General features: G+C 45.0%; 1 long non-coding RNA gene across 1 annotated transcript; it reads right to left on the bottom strand.

The window, feature by feature from the left end:
• Positions 1–401: 401 nt before the first annotated feature.
• LOC142830862 (uncharacterized) lies at positions 402–24,401 on the bottom strand. Its single transcript, XR_012906393.1, has 5 exons — positions 24,280–24,401; positions 16,580–16,704; positions 4,255–4,462; positions 1,640–1,888; positions 402–814 (listed from the first exon to the last, which is right to left on the bottom strand). It is a non-coding gene; the product is annotated as an uncharacterized LOC142830862 (long non-coding RNA).
• Between the last annotated feature and the right edge of the window lie 1,632 nt (positions 24,402–26,033).

Raw genomic sequence — 26,033 nt, 5'->3', positions numbered from 1 at the left:
GAAAATAAACCCTTTTTTGACAGATCCTGTATTCCTCAAAAAACGAGGTTTATAGGATCTGTCAAAAAAAGGTTTATTTTCCACAGATCCACGTCTAGACTGCCTTTTTTTTCAAAAAGGCTCTGTTTCGAGGAAAAAAGCGGCAGCCATGTTTATGCTAATGAAGCGCAGGATATTTAAATCCCGGCTTCATTAGCAATTTCGATGTGCCTAATCTACATCTCTCTGTTGACAGAGGTGTAGTCTAGACGTAGCCCCAGTGACACTGCCCTGGGCCTCCACACAAGAGGCCCGTGCATTGCCGCAGTGTGCCTTTTCTCCCACACCCCTCCCTTCCCATGTTAATATAAGAAAGCAGACCTTTTGTTTTTGAACCAAGAAACTCTAATTTTTTTGTTTAACTAGGGGTAATTGTAACTGGGGAAAGCATCTGGAAGGGGCGAGTAGGGCCTCAGGGATCATGCTGGGAATGGCCCCTGACTCAGGTGCCGTCACTGCCTCGTGTGCAGGGCCCTCAGCAGCCACGGGGAGGCCAGAGGGAGAAGCTGCAGGGGCAGAAGCTGGGGCAGAAGTGGTCAGCAGGCAGTCTACAGCAGCGGTGTAAGACATGCACATGGTCCAGGCCTGCTGCAAGAGCTCCTGCCGATGGTGCAGCACAGCTCCTTGTCCGCCTCCAAACACTGCTGCAGGGCATGCAGGACAGCAATGTATATCCACTCCAGGTCCTCTTAGGCTCGTCTGTGGCAGCAACTCCCATGGGATTAGGAGGCTGGTGCAGGAGGTGTAGCAGGTGCCTCACTCACAGCTGGTCCAGCTATGAGAACAAAGAGGAAAGTCATTCCAGGAGGCAGGGTGCCTGAAGCCAGCCCTCATTTCAGAGCCGACATTATAAGGTCTCAGGTCAGACGAAGGCGATGTGCTTGGAGCAAGTCCATTGGTGGCCTAGATAACAGGCCCCTTCCTGCAGAGCACAGATATTCCTGGGAGGAGCCTTGCTACCCCCACGCCCCAGGGACAAGCAGGCATGGGAAGGTGCCGGCCAGGGCAGGAGCGAGGGACACTGGGGCAGCTTGGCTTCCCTCTGCGCCACGCACATGTTGGGACTGACAGTGGCAGATTCCGGAAAGGAGAGAACTTGTACCCCTGCTCGCTGAGGGTGGGGAGTGTAAGGGGGTGGTGTGAGTGGCAGATGCCGCTTTCCAGAGAGGGTGCTGTTGGGGTACCCTCCACTACCCCCCCCCCCGCCCTCCTGGCAGGCTCCCCTGTCGGGGGACTGGTGTCCTTCACCTCACCACTCTAGCCTGGGAGCAGATGCTGCCCCAGGAGTGTGGGCATGCCCATGTACCGTGTGCAGCACTGCTGTGTGCGTGCCTGTGACCTCATCCTCCCTAATGGTGGCCTGTGGTTGGAAGGTGTTCCACCATGGGGTTGAAAGTAAGGCAGGCCTCTCCAGAACCCCTCTGAGCAGGCACACAAGGGTCCTGAGTGGCTGCCTGCTCTGGACTGCTGCTCCATGTGCAGCCACGTGCACAGGCTGTTGTGCGATCCCCAGGCTGAGAAGTCCAGGAGAAGAGTGCACAGCCACTCGCCACCCACCGCCCCACCACCATGTGTGTCCATGGAAAGTAATGGAACTCACCTGATGGTCCTTCCCAGCCTTCCCCGAGCCCTGGGTGACATCCTGGAAGGGAGGTACTGGCTCCAGGGACAAGGTGAGGTCCTGGCCACGGGGCATGCTGTGTGTGGTGGCCACCTCCTTGTTGTCATCATCCTTGACATCCTCCTCCAATGCTACGCTTTCCAGGAGGCTGACGACAGGTGTCTTCAGGCCAGAGTTGACGACAAGAGGTAGGAAGGTGACCTGCCCCCTTCCCAGGATGCCATTGAGCTGGGTGTAGAAGCAACAGTTCTGGGGTGTCGCTCCTGACTGGGAACTTATTTTTCTAGCCTTAGCATAGGCCTGCTGGAGCTCTTTGACCTTCATTTGCACTTGGTCCAGAGTGTGACTGTGCCTCCTCTGAATGATTTGGCCATACACTTTGGCATTTCACCGTCTGATGCAGAGATCCTGGCTATTGGACTGCTCTCCCCAGATCTCAATGAGATCCAGGATTTCTGTCAGTCCACGATGGCGTCCTCCTCTTTTGGCCCTGAGCTGGATGCAGATGGACTGGCAGCTATGGAGGCCTCAGATTGTGTGCTGGGGTCCGCCACGGCAGAGGCAGAGCAGAGCAGAGCAGAGCACTGCTGTGTGGCACAAGCCCTTGCTCCTGTGGCTACAGCTTTAAGGGCTCCAGGGGAAGGGGGAATATAGAGTTCCGATGAGTGTAGACTGAGCGGCCGTCAGGGTACCTGTGGGAAGCCCTGGAGGCCCCTTATTTCAAAATAACCACAACTGTGCTCTCTACACACACCCTATTTTGAAAGAACTATTTCAGAATAGGCATTATTCCTCATAAAATGAGGGTTATGGACTTTGAAATAAGGTGCCTGTTATTTCAAAATCATGAGCTTGCTGTGTAGACGCTCACTTTGATATTTTGAAATAACGCAAGTTATTTCGAATTAACGCTGCTGTGTGGATATGCCCTAAGCAACTTACTCAAGGTTATACAGCAGCTCAGTAGCAGAGCTGGCAACAGGACATTAAATCCAGAGACTTGGATCCTGAGTTTTATTTATTAAAATCTATTCTAATTCTGCTGCCTTTTCTTGTGCGATGGCAGTTTTATATAAATTACTGAGAAAAGACCAAGAGTCGTTAGTGGCAAGTGCTTGCCACTAAGGACACTGACTTTTGGCTGCTAATGCATCATCTGCATCTATGGCACTATCAAACATAATAAATTCTACATTATAAAGGTCCCAACAATTTGAAGGACAATTCTTGTCATAGTAAAAATACATACTTTTAAATAAATAGATTATAAAAATAAATCCAAAGCAGACTATAGGGTAAAGTTGTTTTTTTAAATTGATGGCCAGGTCATGCCCACAGTCACTCTTATGCTGGCTATTCAGTTCCACCCTGCTGGAAGCTTTGGCTATTTCTAATAGACACAGATGACAAGAATTGCTGTAGATTTTTATACTAGGGAGAACACAAGTTCTGTCCCTTCCTTTGGGGCTAGGGCATGAAATCATTACTAAAAGAGAATTGCATAGCTGAATAAGTCAGTGGTCCATCTGGTTAAGCAGAGGAAGGCAAAAAGCACTAATATGCCTATTTGTTCAGTGCTATTACACAAAGGAAAATATCTTCCTGATCACAGCATGTGATTAGTTTGTGCCCTGCAGCATCTGGATTGATAGCCCTTATCATTCTATAAGAGCTAAGGTAATGGCAGATTCTGATCTCATCTATATGAGTGTCCTATCCTGCTTTGAATCTTGTGTTGCATAATGTTTGGCAAATATTTGAAGACATGTAGAAGGAAGAATATATTTTTCAAATCTCAACTCCATTAGGCACTTATTCTAGCTGGGGACTTCATCGCCTTGTATAAAAGCAATAGTCCAATTTACCTTCAGCAAGAATGTCTGTATTCCCATAGTTCTGGGATCATCCCTCCCTCAGGCATCCCAAATCAAAATTGCTCCCAAAAACCTCTCAGGGTCACTGTTTGCACCCTTTAATTGTGGAGAGCAAGAGTAGAGGTCATTATAATAAACCACAAAGGTATTAATTATCACACTTATATCAGAAACAGCTCTTACCTTTTTAGTCTGAATCTCAAATATTGTTTCTTTTCTTCTCCTGGTTAAGTTGCCATGCCATTAGCCTTCTGGGTTTATTCCCATGGTCATATAATTTGGCTCTAGATCTCATCGTGTGCTCTGTTTGTTCAGCACGGCTAAGTGAAAGTTGTTGCCTCAAAGCCAATAGTGATTCAAAGCCCTATCTTGTGTCTCAGCATGTTTCATCCAGCTGCTCAATCTGTATCTTTAGTCCTTTGCACTGTAGTTGTTTGTTTTCCTCTTTTGCTAATTTATAAGTTATGAAATGGTATGTTTAGAAGTCCTTATCTAAGGCCTCATTAAAAGCATACGTAAGCCTTTCATTTATTCATTCTTTAATATTGTAAAGGACAAATTCTTGCCTCTTCTTCTGTAAATGAGGGAGCTAGTTGGATGGGTGAGGACTCAGAAGGGGGGAAGGGGACTTGACCCATGTTTCCTCACTCACAATCCTGCAAGAGTGTCACAGAGATTGGCTGAAAGGAAATGGATGCTTTATAAAAGGAAGTTACTCACCTTGTGCAGTAATGATGCTTTTTCGAGGTGTATGTCCCCGTGGGTACTCCTCTCTAGATGTCGGGCTTGTTCCGGCACCACAGGTTGGAGACTCGTCAGCCGTGGTTCAGCTGGGCCGCACATGCGCGGCAGCGGGGCGTGCTGTTCATGCCGTTTGTGAGCTTGCGCGCAGCCTGGCTTCCTCCAGTTTCTCCTAATCAGGTCACTCCTGAAAGACAGAAGAAGAGACTCTGAAGTGGGGAGGAGGGTGGATCATGGAGCACCCATGGGGACACACAGCTCGAAGAAGCGTTGTTACTGCACAAGGTGAGTAGATTCCTTTTCTTCTTTGGGTTCTGTCCCCGTGGGTGGTTCACTCTAGGTGAGTACAGAGCGTACGGAGGTGGGATGGGTATGAAGATTTAGTTGCTGAGGCAAGTATTGCAGAGGCCAGCACTGAGTCACGAGCAATAGCATCAATTGCATAATGTTTCGCAAATGTCATGTCCGAAGACCAGATTGCTGTTCGATGAATGTCCTGAAGTGGGACGCTTTTGAGAAAGGCCATTGAGGTGGATGTCGCTCTGGTGGAGTGAGCAGTCATTGAGGTAGGTATTGACTTGTGTCGTAATAAGTAGCATGTTGTAATACATTTTACAATCAAATTAGAGATATGCTATGATGACAATGGTTGGCCCTTAACTCATTTGGCCGTGCATAATAAGAGACGTTGAGATGGACGGAAGGGGCACGTTCTCTCAAAGTAAAACGCCAAGGCTCTTTGGACATCCAAGGTATGTAGACGGGTTTCCTGGTTAGAAGTGTGTGGTCTAGGGTAAAATGTTGGGAGTATTATGGGCTCGTTAATATGGAACTCTGAATTTACCTTTAGCAAAAGGCTCGGGTGGGGTCGAAGTATTACTTCCTGGTTGGTAAATAGAGTGTAAGGTGGACTAGTGGAGAGAGCAGCAAGTTCTCCAACCCTTCGAGTTGATGTTATGGCTAGGAGGAAGGTGACATGAAATTCATTGCGAGTGTGGCCATGTCACAGGTAGCTAATGGCTCAAAGGGTGGATATGTAAGAGTGTCCCAAACCAGCTCCAAATCCCATAGCACAGGAGGTCTTCTGCACGGAGGATAAAGATTTGTTAGGCCTTTTAAGAGATGTTTGGTCATCGGATGGGCGAATACTGAGAATCCTTCCATGGGTTGTTTAAATGCAGAGAGCGCGTCGAGATGGACTTTGATGGAAGAAAGTCCCAGTCCTGAGTGGTGCAAGTGGAGCATAGTCCAAATACGATGGATTGGGATGGATATCTCATCGAGACTATTGGCTGAACACCATTTATAAAGGTAAGTCTTTTGAGTAGAATCGTGTCTACTGCACATTAGTACGTGTTTCACCTCTTGAGAGCAGAGGATTTCTGTTCGGTGAAACCAGCTAGGAGCCACACTGTGAGGTGTAGTCGGTTGATTTGGGGATGTATCATGGGCATTCCTGGTTGCTTTGGCAAGATATGGGGGTTGGACCGATATCTGGAGCAGGAGGGGAAGCCATGTTTGCCTGGGCCAAAACGGGGCTATGAGTATGACCATGGCTCGATCTTCGGATATCTTCTCTAGAACCCTCAGAAGAAGTGGAGGAAAGGCATAGAGTAGCTGATGACTCCAGTCTATCAGAAATGCATCCCCCAATGATTTCGGTCCCAGACTTGCCCTGGAGCAGTATTTCTGGCATTTTGTGTTGAGATGCGTCGCAAACAGGTCTATAGTGGGAAATCCCCATCTTTGGAATTGAGAAAGAGTTACAGCTGGGTTGAGTTCCCACTCATGCTGGGGAAAAAAATGTTTGCTTAGGGCATCTGCAATGGTATTGTCCTTGCCTGAGAGGTATGTACCTATGATGTTGATTCTGTGGCATATACACCAATTCTATAGCTTTGTGGCCTCTGCGCAGAGGGACTTGGATCTGGCTCTACCTTGCCAGTTAGTAAGCCGTGGTAGTACTGTCGGTATGCATTGAACACTGCCCTGAGCTCCAGGAAATTGATATGTTGGAGGGCTTCCTGTGCATTCCATTGTCCTTGAGCATAATTGCTGATGCAGTGGACTCCCCACCCCAGAAGAGAGGCATCCAAAGTAATTTGAATCATGGGATGTGGATGGTGGAAAGGCACTGCTGAAAGCATGTTGGTAGGAAAAGTCCACCATGTTAGGGAATGTCGTACCATGGATGGTACCATGACTAGTCTGTGTACATCTTGGTTGCCTGATCGATAGATTGAGGCCAGCCAATGTTGGAGGCATCTGAGGTGTAACCTCGCGTGTCATACTACATATGTCGTGGCAGCCATGTGACCCATGAGTTGCAGACAGGTGAGTATGGGCACCTTGGAACCGATTGAAAGTATCTGTATGAGATTCTGTATTTTGTGGAATCTCTCCTGAGGAAGATAGGCCCTGGCAGTTGTAGAATCTAACCGTGCCCCAATGAACTCTAGAGACCTTTGTGGTTGTGACGTAGTGGGGGTACTTGCTGGGCTGTGGTGACCCCTGCTGTCTGGAGCAAGACCCAGCAGGGAAAACCTCGCTAGGCAGAGGTAATGCCAAACTTGTTGAACCAGTGGCCAGACACCCCCCATGGAGAGGAACAAAGGAAGGTGGAATGCTGCCCTGACTGGGGGGCAGGGCTGCAAGGGAATTTAGTTAGTTACTGTGGGAGAGCATGGAGGAGAGCCTAGGAGAAGGGGCTGGAGTTTAGGGGCCCAGTCTCCCCCATCTCAAGGGGGCCTGAGGCATCCTAGCCCAGCTCTGTGACCAGACTACATCTGTGCTGTGCTGTATCCTGGAGAGGCAATAAACTTCCTCTATTCCACCGGCTGGTGAAGTCTGTTTGTGCCATTTCGGGGTGCAGGAGACGGGGAACCCCCAACGCGCCGTCACAGTGGTATGAAGACTTTGGGATGTTGATCACAAGACCCAGATCTGAAAATATATTTCTTATGAGTTCGGTGGCACGAAGGGCATGATCATACGCATATGCCTTGATTAGATAATCGTCCAGGTACGGAAATATCACAATACCCTGGTGATGTAGATACGCAGCGACCACTGATAATGTCTTGGAAAAAACCCTTGGTGCCAACGACAGGCTGAAGGGGAGGACCTTGTATTGAAAGTGCTGCGTGCCTATGATGAACCTGAGGAAGTATCTGTGAGCTGGGTGTATGGTAACATGGAAATATGCATCCCACAAATCAAGGGACGTGAACCAATCTCCTGTGTTCAATGTTAGGAAGATAGAAGCCAATGTCACCATCTTGAATTTGCTTTTCCAGAGGTACCGATTGAGACGTCGAAGGTAAAGAATGGGCCTCCATCTTCCTGACTTCTTCTCGGTGAGAAAATACCAAGAATAGAATCCTTTTCCCCTGAAATTGTTCAGGTACTTTTTCCACTGCCCCGATCTCTACGGGTATGTCTACACTACCACCCTAGTTCGAACTAGGGTGGTAATGTAGGCAACCGGAGTTGCAAATGAAGCCCGGGATTTGAATTTCCTGGGCTTCATTTGCATAAAGCTGGGCGCCGCCATTTTTAAATGTCCGCTAGTGCGGACTCCGTGCCACGTGGCTACATGCGGCACGGACTAGGTAGTTCGGACTACGCTTCCTAGTCCGAACTACCGTTACTCCTCATTACGCCTAGTCTGAACTACCTAGTCCATGCATAAGACCTCTTGCATTAGCAGAGTGACATGAGATGGGTCCCTGAAGATGAAGGAGAAGTAGGAGGAAGAGACAGAAGCAGAATCGAGTATCTGGATGTTATCAGTTCCAGAACTCAACAGTCGGTAGTGATGGCAAGCCACCTGAGTTGGTAAGGTCTTAAACAGTGGTGAAATAACTTTTGTGATCCCAAGGGGTATGTGAGGGGAATGGTTCGCAGTCCCTCGACAGGACTGTCAAACTTGCTGCCTGTTGTTTTGTGAATTGGGTGCCCTACCTGTTTGCAGCCGACGTGTCTGTTGTCAGGGTCTGCCACACTGCTGTTGATCATACTGCCTATATATAGGCCTGGAGTATGAGAAGGGCCTCTGTTTGCAGTAGAGTGTGAAACACTTATGTCAATATGGTGGTGTGTACATCCCTAGCATTCTCAGGGTTGTTCTGGAGTCTTTGCCCAAGTGTAGGACTTGATCTGTCTTTTTGGCAGAGACTCTGCCTGTCGAAGGGCAAATCCTTGACTTGGCCTGCAGTTCCTTAGGCACTGAGGACAGCTGCAGCCAGGATGATCTTCTCATGATCACTGATGTTGCCGTGGCACGAGCTGCTGTGCCAGCAATGTTGAGAGAGATCTGCAAGGCTGTTCTTGATGCTGCATAGCCTTCCTGCACTACAGATTTTAAAAGTTGATGCTTGTCCTCAGGTAGTTTCCCCAGTAATGATACTAGATTCGTACAGTTATCGAAGTTATGGTTGGAGAGGAGGGTGGCATAGTACGACATCCTGAGGATCAATGTGGCAGAGGAGTAGACCTTTCGGCCGAATAGGTCTAGCTGTTTTGCCTCTTTATCCACAGCAGCATTTTTATATTGGGGTGTCTTGGCTCTCTGTTGAGCTGCATCAACAGCCAAAGAATTAGGTTGTGGATGAGCAAACAAGAACTCCATCCCCTTTGAGGGGACAAAATATTTTTTTTGATCTTTTGTGCGTGGCCTGAGAAGGGGATGGTGCCTGCCAAATATCATCAGCGATCTCTAGAATTGCCTCATCTAACGGTAACGCCTCATCTAACGGTTTACTTTTGTGACGGCTGGAGATTTTTTAGGAAGCGATAGTTGTTTCTGCTGAACCTCACTTAGCTGGACTTCCTGGGACTCTGCTACCCTCTTAAAGAGCTTATAAAATTAATGAATGTCATCCATGGGAGAAGAATCATCGGGAAAAACTGCCTTTTCCGGGAAAGATGATGTTTGGTCCATCGGAGACTGCACTTGCAATTGTGTCTGTTCAGGAGTGGGTAGTTCTGTTGGTTCTGGCCGTCAGAGAGGGAGAGGAACATCTCCGTATGGTGTAGGTGGCCTTGTAGGAGGTTCTGGTGGTGTTGGTAACCTTACATTGCTGTGAGAGAGCTGTTGATAGCATTGCGGCAACCTTGAAGACGAATGTCCTGAAGAGTAACGGTGGCGATAATGATAATGTCAGTGCCAATAGTACCAGTCATGGTAATACTGCCCTGGTGAATATGGTGAATATTCTGGTAAGTATCTCCTTCTAGAGTCGTGACGATACCTAGAACATGATGAGCATGTAGGTGAGCGAGGTGAACGAGATCTACGTGTGACATAAGATGGTGAATGTGAATGCCTGTAGTATCGCTGAGGCGATGGCAAATATCAAGGTGATGGTCTGCATCGTTGTTGTCTGTGTGTGATATGGGACTCCTGTTGTAATGGCACCAAAAAGGCAGAAGCTGTTGACTGAGGTTAAGGAGAAAAAACTGCCAGTTCTGGGCTTGCAGAGGGAGTTACTATCCTCCGAGATTTTTGTTTAGCCTTCGCCGGCACCAAGAAAGGAGGTGCACCCGAGTGGGACATGTGCTGCCCCATTACCGTTGGTTGAAGAGTGGGCAGTTCTGCTATGTTAGTTGTTGAAGTCGGCGCAGGTAAGGCAATCGGGGCCGACATCAGCATGGATGCGCCACTATGTGACAGTGCCGAAGAGGGCACCGTGGAGGCCAGTGTGAAGGTAGCTGATGTCGGAGGAGTCAGTGCCAGAGGAGTCGGTGTCGATGTAGACTTGGGTGTTGGTGTGGAGATGCTCGGTGCCGTCAACGGGGCCCTAGTCCTCAGTGCCATAGACTTTGGTTTCACAGATGCCGGGGCAGAATCAGGCCTTGAGGCTGTGGCCGGTGCTGAAGTCACTTCCCTATGGAGGGAAGGGCTCGGTTCAGAAATGCTGCGGCTCGTCTTATGCCTGTCAGCATGTTGGGATGCCATCTATCCTGAGGTACCCGGTTTGTCACCCAGACCCTTCCATGAAGATGAAGAGTGTCTCGGGGCTGATCTTTTGCCCGCTATTGGCCCCAAAGCGGTAGGTGGTTCAGTGTCAGCAGGCTGCAAGACCTTGCTGAAGAGAAGCATTTTAAGCTGCATCTTGTGGTTGCATCGAGCCCGGGCTGTGAGTTTGGAACAGTGTGGGCATTTCTGAGGGATATGACCCTCACCCAAACACTTTATGCACATTGAGTGCCCATCTGAGGCCATCATCACGTCGTGGCACTCCGCACACTTCTTAAATCTGGGAGACCTCAGCATTACTCTAATTATAACACAGGAACTAAAATGAAGCATATAACTATACATATGACTAACTATGAACTTTTTTGAGTAACTATCTACAATTTTTCATGTTTCTTTTTCCAGACTGAGGAGAAGGGGTTTGCTCTGCCTGCGACCGTGAACGGTTAGGAGGAACTGGCAGGAGCCAGGCCACTCACAAGCTCACAAACGATGTGAACAGCACATGCCGCCACCACGCATGCACGGCCCGGCTGAACCACGGCTGACAAGTCTCCAACTTGTGGCACTGGGACAAGCCCCGACACCTAGAGTGGAGCACCTATGGGGACACTACCCGAAGAAGATGACATCATTCCATCTTCAGCCCTCTGGGGAGTCCAGGCGTAAGTTACTACTGACCCCAACTTAACACATGGTTATTGCATTACAAAGGCAAATTTCCCCTCTCTTGATAACCACATTTTCACACCCACTGTTATGAATGAGCCAATTCTACCCTGACTTGATTAGCCTCATTTACACAAGTACCCTCTTTCTTTTCTTATTCTTGTATATACCCTGGCCTCTGTAAATGCCATTCAAATTCATCAGATGGAGCGGGTTTTACCCACAAAGCTTATGTTCTTATAAATCAGTGTCTAATGTGCCACAGGAATACTCATTGTGTTCCCATGGGGTGTGTCTAGACTACATGCCTCCTTCGACGGAGGCATGTAGATTAGCCAGATCGGAAGAGGGAAATGAAGCCGCGATTAAAATAATCGCGGCTTCATTTAAATTTAAATGGCTGCCCCGATCTGCCGATCAGCTGTTTGTCGGCAGATCGGGGGAGTCTGGACGCGATGCCCCGACAAAGAAGCCTTTCTTCATCGACACAGGTAAGCCTCGTGAAACCAGGTTTACCTGTGTCGATGAAGAAAGGCTTCTTTGTCGGGGCATCGCGTCCAGACTCCCCCGATCTGCCGACAAACAGCTGATCGGCAGATCGGGGCAGCCATTTAAATTTAAATGAAGCCGCGATTATTTTAATCGCGGCTTCATTTCCCTCTTCCGATCTGGCTAATCTACATGCCTCCGTCGAAGGAGGCATGTAGTCTAGACACACCCATGGATGTTAAGACTTTCAGCAGTTCCCCATACTGCAAAGTGATCCCATGAGTGGACTGGGAGGGCTGAGAGCAGTGGCAGCCAGGGCTAAGTCCAGGCACATGAATTGTTGGTGAGGGTCACAAAGTCTTTGAGACCTTGCACCATAAGGACACCCTGGGTCAAATCCCATCCCTTTTCCCTGGGGGGTGAGAACCAGACTCTATCCCAAAGATATGATCAAGAGGAAATTCTACTAAGAAACCTGGAATTACTCATAGAGAGGGGACACACACCTAGGATATGATGTGGCCCTAAGTTATGAGCAACAGAGTTTAGTGACCATTTTGAGGTTCATGTCATGCTACCTCCACTGGGACAGTTCAAGCATTAAATTAAAGTGGTGAAATAAGCTAAGTAAGCATGCAAAGCACTTATACATCAGGATTCTTGAGATGCAAGCAATGATCCATCAAGAATCTTTCTTGCTTTATATTCATCTTAGCATTAAAGAGTTAAAACTGTAGCCTTTAAGATTGAAATCTTACTGTGCTCTCTGCATGAGACTGCCTTTAAATGGTGTTTCCAGGCTGAGAGCACTTCCCCGAAGCACCAGACTGTAATAAAATGTCTTGTTCCTTTTCAAGCATCTGTAAGGCTACAGCATCTTAGGTCCTATGTGGTCTGTTGACAGCTTCAACTTACATCTGACAGGCAGGATATTGACCAGACCATTTGTTGTTGTTTTTTTCCTGTAACAGACTAACTCGGCTACCCCCTGAAGCTCCTGAATTTTGTGGGATTCTGAAAGGCTTCACTTCACTGCAAAGTGACATTATTGAACTGGAAGATCCAGCAACCCAATTAGCAGGTCTCTCTGTTTGCTCAGGGTCCAAGATATCTGCTTTAAGACCTCAGAGCATTGCACTCTGCCTAGACTACAGTGTCAAGGGGGCTGATATTGCCAGTGCTTGACACCAACAAGATTCACTAGGCACAAGTGCTTTCAAACTATCCCATATCCAATCCTTTTCAGTGACTGAGCTCAATTAAAATGTGCCAATTTAGGTCACTGGGCATTCTCTTGATACTCCTTTCTATGGTCAATATTGCCCACCTGTTTAGTTGCCTTCTCTGCAAGACTTGCAACATTGATTTATTATTACATAAAAATCACCCCCTTGCTGAGTTAACTCCCATTTATCCCAAATCTCCTTAAGGAAAGCTGCAGAATCAGACATTAATCAGTTATCCAGGTATGCTGACAGGCAAGCTCTCTTTCAGTTATACCGGCCAATAAATTCAGGTCACTCTTCTTTTAAGTCATATTACAATTAAGAAAAAATAAATGCAGGGAGTCACATCTGGCACCTGTCGAGGACACAGTAGATGCCAATATTCTTGGTTACAGAAGCTGCTATTTTAAATCCATATTCTAGCAGATATGTACTCCTGAGGATATTATAAATGGCTGTATTTTATCAAGAGATTCCAGCAAGAAGCCCCAATGATGAAACTTGCTTGGTGTGCTCATGTCACTAGAACTGGAGCCTTAATTTATTGTACATAATACAAATACAATACGTCTTCAGTCTGTCTCATCCAGCCTCTCCTGTCTCTCAAATACAACTTTTCTATTTTTCACTTTGTTCTCGTCAGTCTCCCTATACATTGTTTACATCAGTCCTCTCAAGTTCTTCCTCCTATCTCCTGAACAAAAATACTTAAAAACAGAGAAGAATCTCTCCCCCCCACCCCGCAAAAAAAAACCCAGGAAAAAGGTCTGGTATAAAGAGGCAGTAAGAAAGGAGACATTTTATGGCCCCATTACATTTATCCTGAGATGAGTCTTAACAGTACTTTTTCACTCCATCTTAAAAGATTGCCAGTTTCATAAACAAAACATATGCTTCTCAAAGTACCAAGTTACATGTTCATTGTTATGATCTTTTGATACAGCAGATGACACAAAACTCCTGGCCTATGTCTAAACGCGCGGCTTCTTGTGCAAGTATGGCCGTTCTTGTGCAAGAATCTACACAGCATCCACACTGCCCACCCGCTCTTGTGCAAGGAAATTTACAGTACGGCGTGGTAAGAGAGGGCTCCTTGCGCAAGAGCTATGCTCTTTTTTAACAGGTGTAAGCCCTCTTCCGCAGGAGCTCTTGCGCAAGCAGGAAGTGTGGATGCTCGGCAAGGATTTCTTGCGCAAGAAAGCCCTATGGCTAAAATGGCCACCAGAGCTTTCTTGCGCAAGAGAGCGTTCACACTGCCATGGCCACTCTTGTGCAAAAGCACAGCTTGCACATGGCAGTGTGGACATTTTCTTGTGCAAGACTTCTTGCACAAGAACCCTTGCACAAGATGTTCTTGCGCAAGAAGCCGCAAGTGTTGACATAGCCCTGGTGTGTTCCCAAAATATATGATGATCCTACTTGATTTTCTGCCATGGGGGCATATGGACCTTCTTAACAACTGGAAGATTCAATGCACAATTTTATTATAGCTTGTCTAATATAAGAACTTGAGTCTAAAGGGGTGAAATCCATCCCTTTAAATAGTTGCCTAAAAAGGTCATTGATTTTTCTGCAAAGTGTTATGAAACTCCTACTAGTAAGCCATTGCTGTCTGCATAACAGCTTTTGTGCTATGATGCCTGTAACTTCTACAGTATCTTAAGCTGAGTTGGGACCTGGAGAGAAAAGGATACTTCTTCTGAAATGATAAGCTGTTTAGGAAGCATCTTCATTAACTGCTTCTGTAGCTGGTATATTAAAGGTTCTCATCTCAGTTCTCATCTCACACAGCTTATGCAGTGGGTTAGCTCTATGGACTTCAGAAGGAATAATTCTACATGTATTCCATTATAAGATAGATCAGAACCAACCTGAAATTTGGGGAAGAGACTGTGATAAGGTTGGTTCTTCTTTGGTAGCTAAAAATTTATATGAGCAAGAAGTGTCAGCTTTAAGAGACGTCTATGCGTTATATTGCAAAACAAAACCAATATCTGTTGTCCTATGGTTAGAAGGTGACTGTCAAAAAACCTATTCAAGCTCAAAAAAAGAGAACAACTGCTGAAAAAATAGGAGATGATCAGCACAGTGTGCTGAGCAACATCTTCAACTCCAAACAATTTGGAGAAAAGCCCCCAAAGTGAACATTCTATCTGACTGTTTAAAGCAACAGATAATCAATAAACAAGTCAAAATTGGAAATTGTTAAAGATGCTGCAATCATTTTGCATCTGATGCCCAAGATAAGAAAGAAGGGTGGGTGAGCGAAGAATGTTAAATGAGAGAATCAGCTCAGCATTCAAAGAGTAAGTGTAGCCCCAAGTGAAAAACCTGACATAAATGCAAAGAAAAGATAAACAAAACCCACTTTTCAGAGCTTATCCATCATTGTCAAGTGTTTCTTTACAGTATAACCATCATAAGCAATTCAGCAAACTGGCAGGTCACCTCAGATACTATTTCTATATCTTAAGGATATCCTTTTCTGAAAGCAGCAGCAGCACACAAAAATCTTGGACTACGGCATTCATCACACTGAAAACTTGCTAGGATTTGTGACAGGTTTTCTTAACATAAAGATAAAAGAATTCAGTTTCCCTCATTATGTGGTTCCAAAAATCACATTAGCAGCTAGTGGAACAGCATTTAATATATGTCTATAACCCACATTTGTTTTTTAACCATGAAATGGTACATTGAAGAAAATGTGCTCAAAATAAAATGCATCTTGAAATCTGTGCTGGGAGCATCCTGAAACAGCATTACCAATAGTAAAATAGGAATTGTTATATTTTCGTCAGTCACGTTGGGATCTGATTCACAAGTAAAATAATTTGTCTCTTAGGAGCAGACAGATTGAACTGATACAGGCTAACACAAAAAAGGGTGAAAAAGAAAGTATGCTTTGAAGTTAAATAGTACATCTTACAAAATATTATCATATACAACATTCCCTCAATTTTGAAGATGTATTTGAATTAGAGATGGGTCTGAAGGCCCATATTTAGTTCAGATACCTACCCAAATGCTTACACCTCAGCCCTACGTCTAATGTCAACCAGATACCATGGTCCAAGTTTAGCAGTGGTGTAAACTCATCAAGAAGTGTATAGGTGGTAGAGTACTATAACTTGCACTGAGGTACTTGATATTCATTGGGTGAGGAAAATGTGCATAACTTATACACAGCTTCCTCTACCTGTAACAGGAGGTCATATTTTTCTTTGCAGTCAGTACAGAGCTGTTACCCCATAAGAGTGCTAGAAATGCACCATTTCAGAGATGCAACTTCTAGAAGTTGTCTAGAGCAAGGCTTTACCCACTTGAGTTTTTAGGATCCCATAGTACTTTGCATTGGGATAGATCTAATGTTCTAATTAAGTTCCAAGAAATAACAGTCTGTCTATGGCTTCTCTTCAGCACAGCAATCTTCAAACGGCTGGTCTGCACTTGTTGTGTTCTTGTGCTGCCAGTGTTTATCCCAGTTGTGTCTGCATTCAGTGGAGTTTCCTTTGGCTTCACTCCTTCCGAGGAGGCAGGCACATTAGGGTGATTTTTACTCCCTACTGAAAATTACCTCTGTGTGTGTGTGTGTGTCATATTCACCTCTCTGCTTTCAGCAATCTCCACTGGCTGCATTTCAAGTTTGGGTGAAGTGATTTCTTTCTATACACAATTTGTCAAGTGCTTCGGGATCATTTGAAATGGAAAGAGCCATATGAAAGTAATAAATGTTTTAATATATTGTTTCATAGAAAATAGATCCTGGAAACTCCATTTTTCTCAAGTGGAAATATTTGCTTAAGAATGCAACAAATGTTAGTGTTGGGCATATGCCCAAATCTTGGTGTGGGATTCAAACCCATGGTTGACCTTACAGTTTAGTGGTAAAAGTGTTACCAATGTAGAATACAATTTATACAAAGAAAGTGAGACTTACAGCAGTGATGGTTCAGTAGTTGAGCACAGCAGATGCTTCCTTTGTTTTCTGTTTGTGTGAATCACGTCCAGTAAAACCCTTATCTCCTCTATTTTGTCCCCAGATGGCAGTGGGATACTGGAGCTCTACAAGAGCAAACAAGAATATAAATGTTATGATGAAATCCAAAAAAAAAAAAAAAAAAAAAAAGAGAGAGAGAGACCATGGATATTGAAAGATATTTAGCAAGTCAGCAAGAACACAGTAGAGGATAGATGTGGAAAGTTACCACCACCAAGGTTAAAGGAACACAGAAAACTAACTTAGAGCTGCTAGGGTCTGTGCAGGAAAGTAGCATGCTATATTTCTTAGTATGATTACCCCAAAGACATTTTGAGCTATGTTGATATATTTTGTAACTAATCCTTTAAAATGTTACCTCTGACCTTGTCTGAAAAACAGGAGTCCATTATTAATTATTTTCTGATTTTAAAATTTCAGGTCATACCCTTATTTGTTATCTTCTGCCCTGTACAATTAGAGTCAGAGTTGGCTTTGTTCAGACCTTCTATCCTATCAGAGGAAATGAACTCAGCTGCTGACCAGGAGGTGGTGGAAAACAATCAATAAAAATCTCATAGAACAGGGGTGGGCAACTTATGGCACACAAGCCAATTTTGAGTGGCATGCAGTGGGAGCTCAACCCACTCTCCCCACACGCAGCAGGGAGCCCGCACTGCCACTGGAGTCCTCCCTCTTCCTCCACACCTGGTGGTGGTGGGAGGAAGCAGCAGTGGGGCTGAGGCAGCAGCACCTCCGGGGCCAACACGGGAACCACATGGCTGGGGCAGCAGCACTTCCGGGGTCAGCCCGGGAACCATGTGGCTGGGGTAGCCATGAGCCACATGGCCGGGGCAGCGGCACCTCCGGGGCCTGCCCGTGAGCCACGTGGCTGGGGCAGCAGCACTGTCACCTCTGGGGCTGGCCTGGGAACCTTATGACTGTGGCAGTGTCCCCTCTGGCCTCCGGGGCCGCCACCCATGACAGAGGAGATGTCACACGGCCTTGGCCCAGCTTCAGTCCTGGGGAAGGCTGGAGCTGGGGTTGCAGTGTGGCATGGGAATGCCAGGGAGCTGCTGCGGTGGTGGCTGCTGCTGCAGCAGGGGATCAGGCTGTCATTCTTTCAGCCATCATCACTGGCAGAGTGGCACTGTAGACAGAGGCTTGTGTGCTACTTAAAGTGTCAAACTACGAGCTTGAGATCAGAGAACTCAGCAAGAGAAAGCAAGGCCAAGGATCACACTAACCAGTAAGATCTGCAGCTTTATTTATTTATGAAGCTGCTAAAATGTAAGTAGGACTATTATTGAGTTTAAAAAGTATTAATGGCATGCAGACCTGTCAATAGAAGTGACTAACTTAAATCTAGGCATGCTGCTTCTGAAGGGTTGCCAATCCCTGTGTAGGAGAATGTTGAGCAGCAGCTGCTGCTCGGTCTGGTCCTCTCCTTTCTCTAGATGAAACCTACAGGAGACATTAGACTCCAGTGCTGCTAACTTACTTGCTTAATCAGCTTTACTTCTCCTCAGCTAATGCATCTGTGGGATGCCATTTACCTGAGAGAGGAGCTCCTGGATGGAGAGAGAAAGGGAGAGGAAGACACTTCAGAGCTCACCCCCCCCAGACCAGGCTCCATCACTGAAAGCATCAGCCCTTTGGCTCTCAAAATAGGATTGTTATAGGATTCATCACTGCTCCTTCGAAACCAAGTAGAAACAGTGATAAAAAATGGCTTCCTCCACCTCTGGCTGGGTAGGAGACTGCAGATACCTCCCAGACTGGGGTAAGAAACCATAATCCAAAGAATTATCGTTTCCTGTGGAGTGTAGGGAGAGGGAGGAAGAGATTGGAAAGAATAAAGAATGATCATTTTTAAAATCTCAGGAGTATAAGTAGCTGAATGAAAGAACAGCAAGTGTCTGTTTTTAATAGGATCTTAAAACCAGTGTTGTGGTACCTCAATAGTACAGTAATTAGCACCCTCTAAACATATTGAGCCTTCATTCATTGTCTTCTGTAGGACTCCCTTGATACCAGATCCAGTATGAGTAATCAGTAAATGGGGCTTGGGGAGGGTACACGAATGAGAGAATGAAGACACACATAGGCTCTCAAGGAGAAACTCAAGTAATTACCATTATGAAGTGAGGGTCTAACAAAACAACTCTTGGTGATGTTCTGTGATTACTGCCTTCAGCTGCCAGAGCCAAAAAGAGCCACACCTTAAATCATTCATTGGGAATTATCCAGAAGAGCAGTACCATCACAGCAAATGCAGAGGTAGCAGTCTAAGGACACTATTGTGGAGCTGGAAGGAAGTGAGGAGAGGCCCAGAAGATAAGAGCTACAATTTGTGCATCCTCAGTAAGAGGTGTGAAATTGTTACAACATTCAAATAGCTGAATTTCCAAGTATTTTACAGAAAGCTCAGAAACTGGTCCCATTTCCACAAACTTGCTGAATTAGCATTTTTAAGCAGAACAATGGGTCTCTTTTGAATAAAATAAAAACATTGTGCATGGTTTTGCAACAAAATTGCCATTTTTATGAAAAAGTGAAAATTTCAGAGGCGCAAGAGAAACCACAGCTGTTTCACATACTTTATCCGGCTCCCCCTTACTAAATCCCTACCCCAAGCAGAGCTACCTAATTCTCTTCAAGCCTTTATAACAATGGAGGAATCTCCCCGCTCAACCTCCCTCCACAAACTCCTCAGCATCAGGTGGGAGCAACAGATACTGAATGGAAGCCTACAGACATGCTCAGAAAACACTTCAATCCCTCTTGGGCCACAGCATCAATAGGCAAATTGAGTTCATTTTGAGTAGAAATAAAAGTCTCCATCCAAAAACTTAATGGGCACAATGCAAAAGAGATTTCTCCAATTGCAATGTATAGTGCAAACTGATTTAATACTCAACACCTTCATCATGAAGAGACATCACTGGTAGTCAGGGTCTTGAACAGCATCAGTTGTTGCAAGGCAATAATTTTTGCCCTCAATCCTGAACATAGCTCTCAGAGCATTGAACTGCTCTGTATCATTATTAATGTAAAAGATGCTCTGGATAGTACAAAATCTATTTAGTTTATCATTTGGTGTAAATACATCCTGTTCTAGTAGCCACACACAGCTAGTCTCAAGAGAAGATGGTACAAAATTGTACTATATCGAGTGAGACCTGGTGAATGCCATCTATGTGATATGTTGCCCTTGCACCACCAGAAATCATAAATAGCCCCTCATCAATCATGGTCATTCTACTAAAGGTCTTGAGAAACCTCATTCCTAGAAGTGTTCCAGATAGATGAAAACAATGTGGAGTCATTGATTTAGACTTACTTTTAAGATCATTTCAACACATTTTACTCATCAGAACACTGAAGGAATCATTCACACAATCAAAGAAAAAGCACTGCCTGTTCACCATCTGTGAACAGAGGCAATGTTGTAAACAGAAACAAATGTGACTATTCTAGAATATAGACCATAAAATAAAACTAGAACAGTTCACCATTTTAATTAAAAATATAGGAATGATTCTGAACTGCAACATTGGATGGGCGGGAACCCCAACATTTGGGAATTTCTGAATCTAAGTTTTTGGTACAGGCTTCATCTTAACAGAGCTAACAGAAAAAAAAACTTTTGAATCCAATTCCTGTGAAACTACCTGCATAACAAGAGTGAAAGAACATGAAGGGTACACATCAGAATTTCATTCCTGTAGGAGAGGGATCCTAGATTGCATTGTGAATCAGTGGTTTTCAAAAAGACAGGGCAGACTGAATAGAGAAGTACTATCAGATCAGTAAGTAGGTTCTTTAAAAAGATTACTGCTATTTATATTACACAGACATATAGAGCCACCAGTCAGCATCAGAGCCTCACTGTGCTAGGTGCAAGCATCTCTACGTAGTCACTCCCTATTTCTGTTAAAAGACGTTTGAGACAGGTTTCCTAGATTATCAAATGCAGCTGCTTCGAGCCCTGTGTGTGGGGGCAATTGGTGTTCTGGTAAAACCACAAGTGTTTTGGTAAAAAACAAGAAAAATTGACAAATTACATCCAATGAACACAAGGGTGTCAAAATGTCAAAAGCAAGAACTGTACTAGATGGAATTTAGAGCAAAATGCCAATTCCACAAGTAAACTGAACTTTCACATTTTTTGGTCTCTAGCACAGTATGGACCAAGTCCTGTTTCTACTGAAGTTTATAGTAAAACTCAGTGGGTGCATCTAGACTGGCAAGATTTTGTGCAAAAGCGGGTGCTTTTGCGCAAAAACTTGCCAGCTGTCTACACTGGCCACTTGAATTTGCGCAAGAGCACTGACGTTCTAATGTAAGAATTCAGTGCTTCTTGCGCAAATACTTTGATGCTCCCACTCAGGGATAAGCCCTCTTGCACAAGAATACTTGCACAAGAGGGCCAGTGTAGACAGGCACCTTAATTTTTTGTGCAAGAAAGCCCGATGGCTAAAATGGCCATCAGAGCTTTCTTGCGCAAAAGCGCGTCTATACTGGGCACAGATGTTTTTGCGCAAAAGCACTTTTTGCGGAAAAGCATCCATGCCAATCTAGATGTTCTTTTGCGGAAATACTTTTAACGGAAAAACTTTTCCGTTAAGAGTATTTCCGCAAAATCATGGCAGTCTAGACGCAGCCAGTGACTTTTGTGGGATTAGGAAGAAAGAGAGCTATAAAACATTTGTTTAATACCCTTCAGAGTACTGCAGTTCAGTTAGCATCTTGTTCTTGCTAGTACCTTTTCCTCCCCTCAAAAACAAACAAACAAACAAACAAAACCCCACATACATCACTGCAGAAAGACTGGCCCTTAAGGACAATGAGTGATTAGTGCTTGCTAATTAATAAAAGTATGCTGTATTTTTGTAAGGATATGTCTACACTACAAGGGCATTTCAAAATAACTATTCTGAAATAACATGTCCACATTAAATGTTAGTCTGATGCAGGCTGTCCTAATGTGGATGCGCTACATTGATTTAGCGCACTGGGGAGTCATTACTTTGAATGGCCCTGAGGAGGTGCTATTTCAAAATAACAGCAGGGGAACATCCCCACTACTGCTATTTTGAAATAGGCACTATTCCTTGTGAAATGAGGGTTTATTATTCCAGAATAAGAAGCCTGTTATTTTAAAATAATTTTGAAATAATGGGCTTGCTGTATGGAAGCTCATCTTGTTATTTTGAAATAACATGAGGAATTTCAAAATAACACTGTAGAGTAGATGTGCCTTAAGATACTCAGTTTTCTGTTAACAAGGACACTCCAAAAAAGTCTGAATTTACAGCCACCGTAGATTCCTCTCTAACTAGAATAGTTCAGTATTTCTTCTCATCCATTTGCTGTAGTTAAGTGTAATATGTACAGTAGATCCAAGTTGATCCTTCTATTCATTTTGGATCAAGTGACTTCACTGGCAGTACTACAAAATTAAGTCAAATTTCACTTCACCATGTGGAAAGGCAATTATGTCAATTAGACCTTTATCACTGACTCACTGGAGTATAATTAAGAAGGAATTACTTCTGCCCTATGTAAGTTAAGATGTGAACATGTGCCATGCAGGGAATTGCTAGACTGTATTGCAAGATCATTTTTACGTCTAAATCGTTCATGTTTTTTAAGCATCTGATCTATGTATTTTGTCCTCAGCAGATGAAAACAATCTTCTGTTTGTGTGATTACTTCCAAATCCCCAGTGAGAATGGAGAACTTGAAAACCATAATCAAGAGACTTTGCATGGCTTCGACAGGTTACTATACTGGTAAGAAATGGCTAATCTGAAAAACTCCTTGGCACAAAGTGGAAAAAAGAGAAGGTACCAAGCAAACAGGTTCAGAAAGATGGAATGAATGCTCTTCAGACCATCCCGGTGGTGTTTCCTTAGCTCATGCTTTGCAGGTTAACAGAACACCTTGACATGTAGGCTATGTCTAGACTACAGGCCTCTTTCAAAAGAGAGCATCTAGACTGCAACCACTTCTTTCAAAAAAGCAAGCCACTTTTTTGAAAGAGAGCACCCAGGCAGTCTGGATGCTCTCTTTTGAAAAAGCCCTGTTTGCATTCAAGAACGCCTTTTTTCAAAAGAGCATTTTTGAAAAAAAGGCATTCTCCCTTGTAAAATGAGGTTTACTGTGGTCAAAAAAACCACCGTGTTCTTTTGATTTAATTTCAAAAGAACGTGGTGGCTGTCTAGACACAGAGGAAGTTTTTTCGTAAAAAGGCCACTTTTTTTCGAAAAAACCCTGTAGTAATCAGCAACACAAAGGAGGAGAGGCCTGTTAATCAGGCAAATAATATCAGCAGACTGCCCAGATAAGCATCTTGTAAAGCACAGCACCAGCTCCGAGTTCAAAAGGGTACACACAGAACAGTGATAGCTGGCATGTTAAAAAGATCTTGTTCTGATACAATCATACAAATGCATTTTGCCATGGGAAAGTTACCCTGTCCTGAGAAGAGATGGAGAAATATATCAAAGCAGAGGAGAAGAATAGGAATACAGTCTTCAGGGGATGCAGAGTCCCTCTTGTCAATCTACATGGAGGCTGTACAAACAGGTTTTTTTAAATGGCTTGTATCTTTTATAAGTTGCAGTTTCATTTTGGAATTGCAATCTCGCCATCTAGTGGTTAATGATTAAGTTTCCAAATCAGAGTGATTGATCACTATTTTTCAATAAAAATTATGACCACATTATCACAGTGATTACTGAAACACTTAATTTTTTTTTTACATGTAGCTATTGTATTACTTCTGTATTTGCCCATAAACAATTTTTGTTTGTAACTCAGGTTACAGCTATGACTTTTAATAACTAATTAAGTTTACAAATTCATTGTGTTTTTAAAGAAAAGTGCTATGCCTCAACCCAGTTTAAACATGTTTAACTTTGAGTAGTCTCATGTACTTCAATGGAATTAGTCATATTTAAAACTTACGTGTTTTGCTGAATTGTTGTCTTAACACACACATATATAAAATCACACACACACACACACACACATATAATATATAAACAATTTTTGATCAACTAGCACATTTATAAGATACCTCAAGAGTTTAGTTAGGTACCAGCTTTTGTCACAGACACTGCAATCACATGCAGTATCTGTCTTAAGTTTATGTACCACTGTGAGCCAGGGGCTGTATAGACAACTGTGTTCTACTCCATGGCAGAGGGTTACTACATTTCCTTCAGGAATTAATACAGCGTGTGAGAGTGTGGTGATTAAGGTGAATCCCTCACACTATAAATACAGCTATAGAGGTACCATTCTCTAGAGCTAAGACAGGGAACCTACAGCCCATAGGTCCTCTGCCTGGCAGGACAAAGAAGCAGCTCTGTGCCAGGAATGGCAACTCAGGGGAACTCTCTTCCCTACACTGGCATGCAGGCTCCACCCCCACCGCTTCCATTGGCCAGATTTCCTGGAGAATGGGAGCAGCATCTGCCAGCACAGGGCGGAGCGGAGCTACCTCTGCCCACCATTCCTTAGAATTTTGCCAGATACATACCCCTATCCAGCCCTCGGGGAGGGGGATGTCCTAAGCCTAGGTGCTCCTCCCATGGAGCTGTAATGTGAGGGGAACCCTGGAAGGTGAGTGTCTTCATTTTTCTACTTACCAGTCGGGGGCCACGTGCATACTTCTTTTTTTATTTTTTGGTGGAACTTGTGTCTGGCTCCTGATTGATTTTTCTGAGGGTTAATGACCCCCAGCCAGTATTCCCTCTAAACTGCAGGGCAGCACAGCTTCACAGGTGATTAATCAGTCCCGCCCAGTCAGTCAGCTCCATGTACAGAGCCCTGAGCCTCTAATTGGGTGGGTCTGTTTAATCACCTGTGAAGCTGTGTGGCAGCATAGCTTGAAGGGAACACTGCCCCCAACCCAGTTTTAAAAAAAAAAAGTCTCCCAGAGAAAATCACAGATACTGATTCAAATTGGATTTTCAGAGACTAGGAGCAAAGAAGGAGGTGTTGGCTAAAGGGCCACCTTTAAACTGAGCCAGGGCCATCTTTCTGAGCCAGCAAAGGGATAAGATCTTCTGTTCAAGACCCCAGCTCTTGAAGAAAGATTGGAAAGACTTTGACCTACTAGTGCCCCATAAGACTGATGGGTGATCTCTGTGAAGCTTTTAGTGTGTGTGCATAGGAAATTCTCTTGTTTTTAGTGTTTTCTCTGCAAGACGTTTGCCTTAATAATAAATATGTTCTAACTGGTAACTGCTGGCAATAACTGTTCATAGTCCTAGAAAGAGAGCAAAGCACAATTGGATTGCTGGAGATATGGCAGTGGAAGGTGAGTGTTGCTAGATATTAACTTTATTACCAGATTGCCTGGGTGGAAAAGGGACTGTAGTGGCTCAAAGCCAAGACATGCTGCCCTTGCCCCCAGCACCACCTCTGCAACTCCCCTTGGTTGGGAACCAGGGTCAAAGGGAGCTGCAAGGGTGGTGCCTCTGGGTGCAAGCATGCACACCATGCAGAGCCACCTGGCCATGCCTCAGCATAGGGGCCAACCTGCCAAATGCTTCCTGGAGCAGTGCAGAGCCAGGGCAGGTAGGGAGCCTGCTTTGGCCCTGCTGTGCCACTAATTGGGAGCCATCTGAAGTAACTGCCACCTGGCCAGAGCCCACAAGTCAGAACTCTCTTCTGCACTTTAACTCTCATCCAGACCCTGCATCCCCACCACCTGCTCCCTATTCCTTATTGCAGCTCTGAGCCCCCTTCCAGAGCTTGCACCTTCAGCGCACTGCCCCAGGTTAGGGGGTATGTGTTGTGGGAGGTGGGGTGTTTTCACATCCCAATCCCCTGCCCTGAGTCCTTTCCTATACTCCAACTTCCTTAGTTCCAGCCCAGAGCCCCCTTGCACATCCTTAACCCCTTATTTTTGGCCCCATCCTGCAATCTGCACCCCCAGCTGGAGCCCTCACACTCTCTCACATCCCAACCCTGTGCCCCAGCCAGTGAAAGAAAGTAAGTTAGTGAGTGATGGAAATAGGGTCTGGACTGAGTAGGAATAGAGTCGGGCCCTCATAGAAGGGACATGGCAAGGATGGAGACGGGTGTTTGGCTTTGCGTAATTAGAAAGTTGGTAACCCTATATAAGGCAGGGAGCTGTGCAGCTTTAAAACCCCAGTCAGCAGGGAGGGAGGGCGAGAGGTTTTCTCCCAGGAGAGGTGATGGCTGAGAGCTGAGCACCTGAAGTGGATGCTCACAAGGGACCAGCAAGGGAGAATACTGGATGCTGTTACCCTGAGATTACGACAGCTGGACTCTGTACAGTGCATCCCCGCTATAAGTCACCCCAGTATACATCCGTTCCGCACTAAAGTCATTTATGTTTGTAGGAATTGATGCGTTATAAGTCCTCCCATTC

Source organism: Pelodiscus sinensis, chromosome 10, assembly GCF_049634645.1.
Source record: "Pelodiscus sinensis isolate JC-2024 chromosome 10, ASM4963464v1, whole genome shotgun sequence".
NCBI lineage: Eukaryota > Metazoa > Chordata > Testudines > Trionychidae > Pelodiscus > Pelodiscus sinensis.
This window is presented reverse-complemented; position numbering and strand designations above follow the sequence as displayed.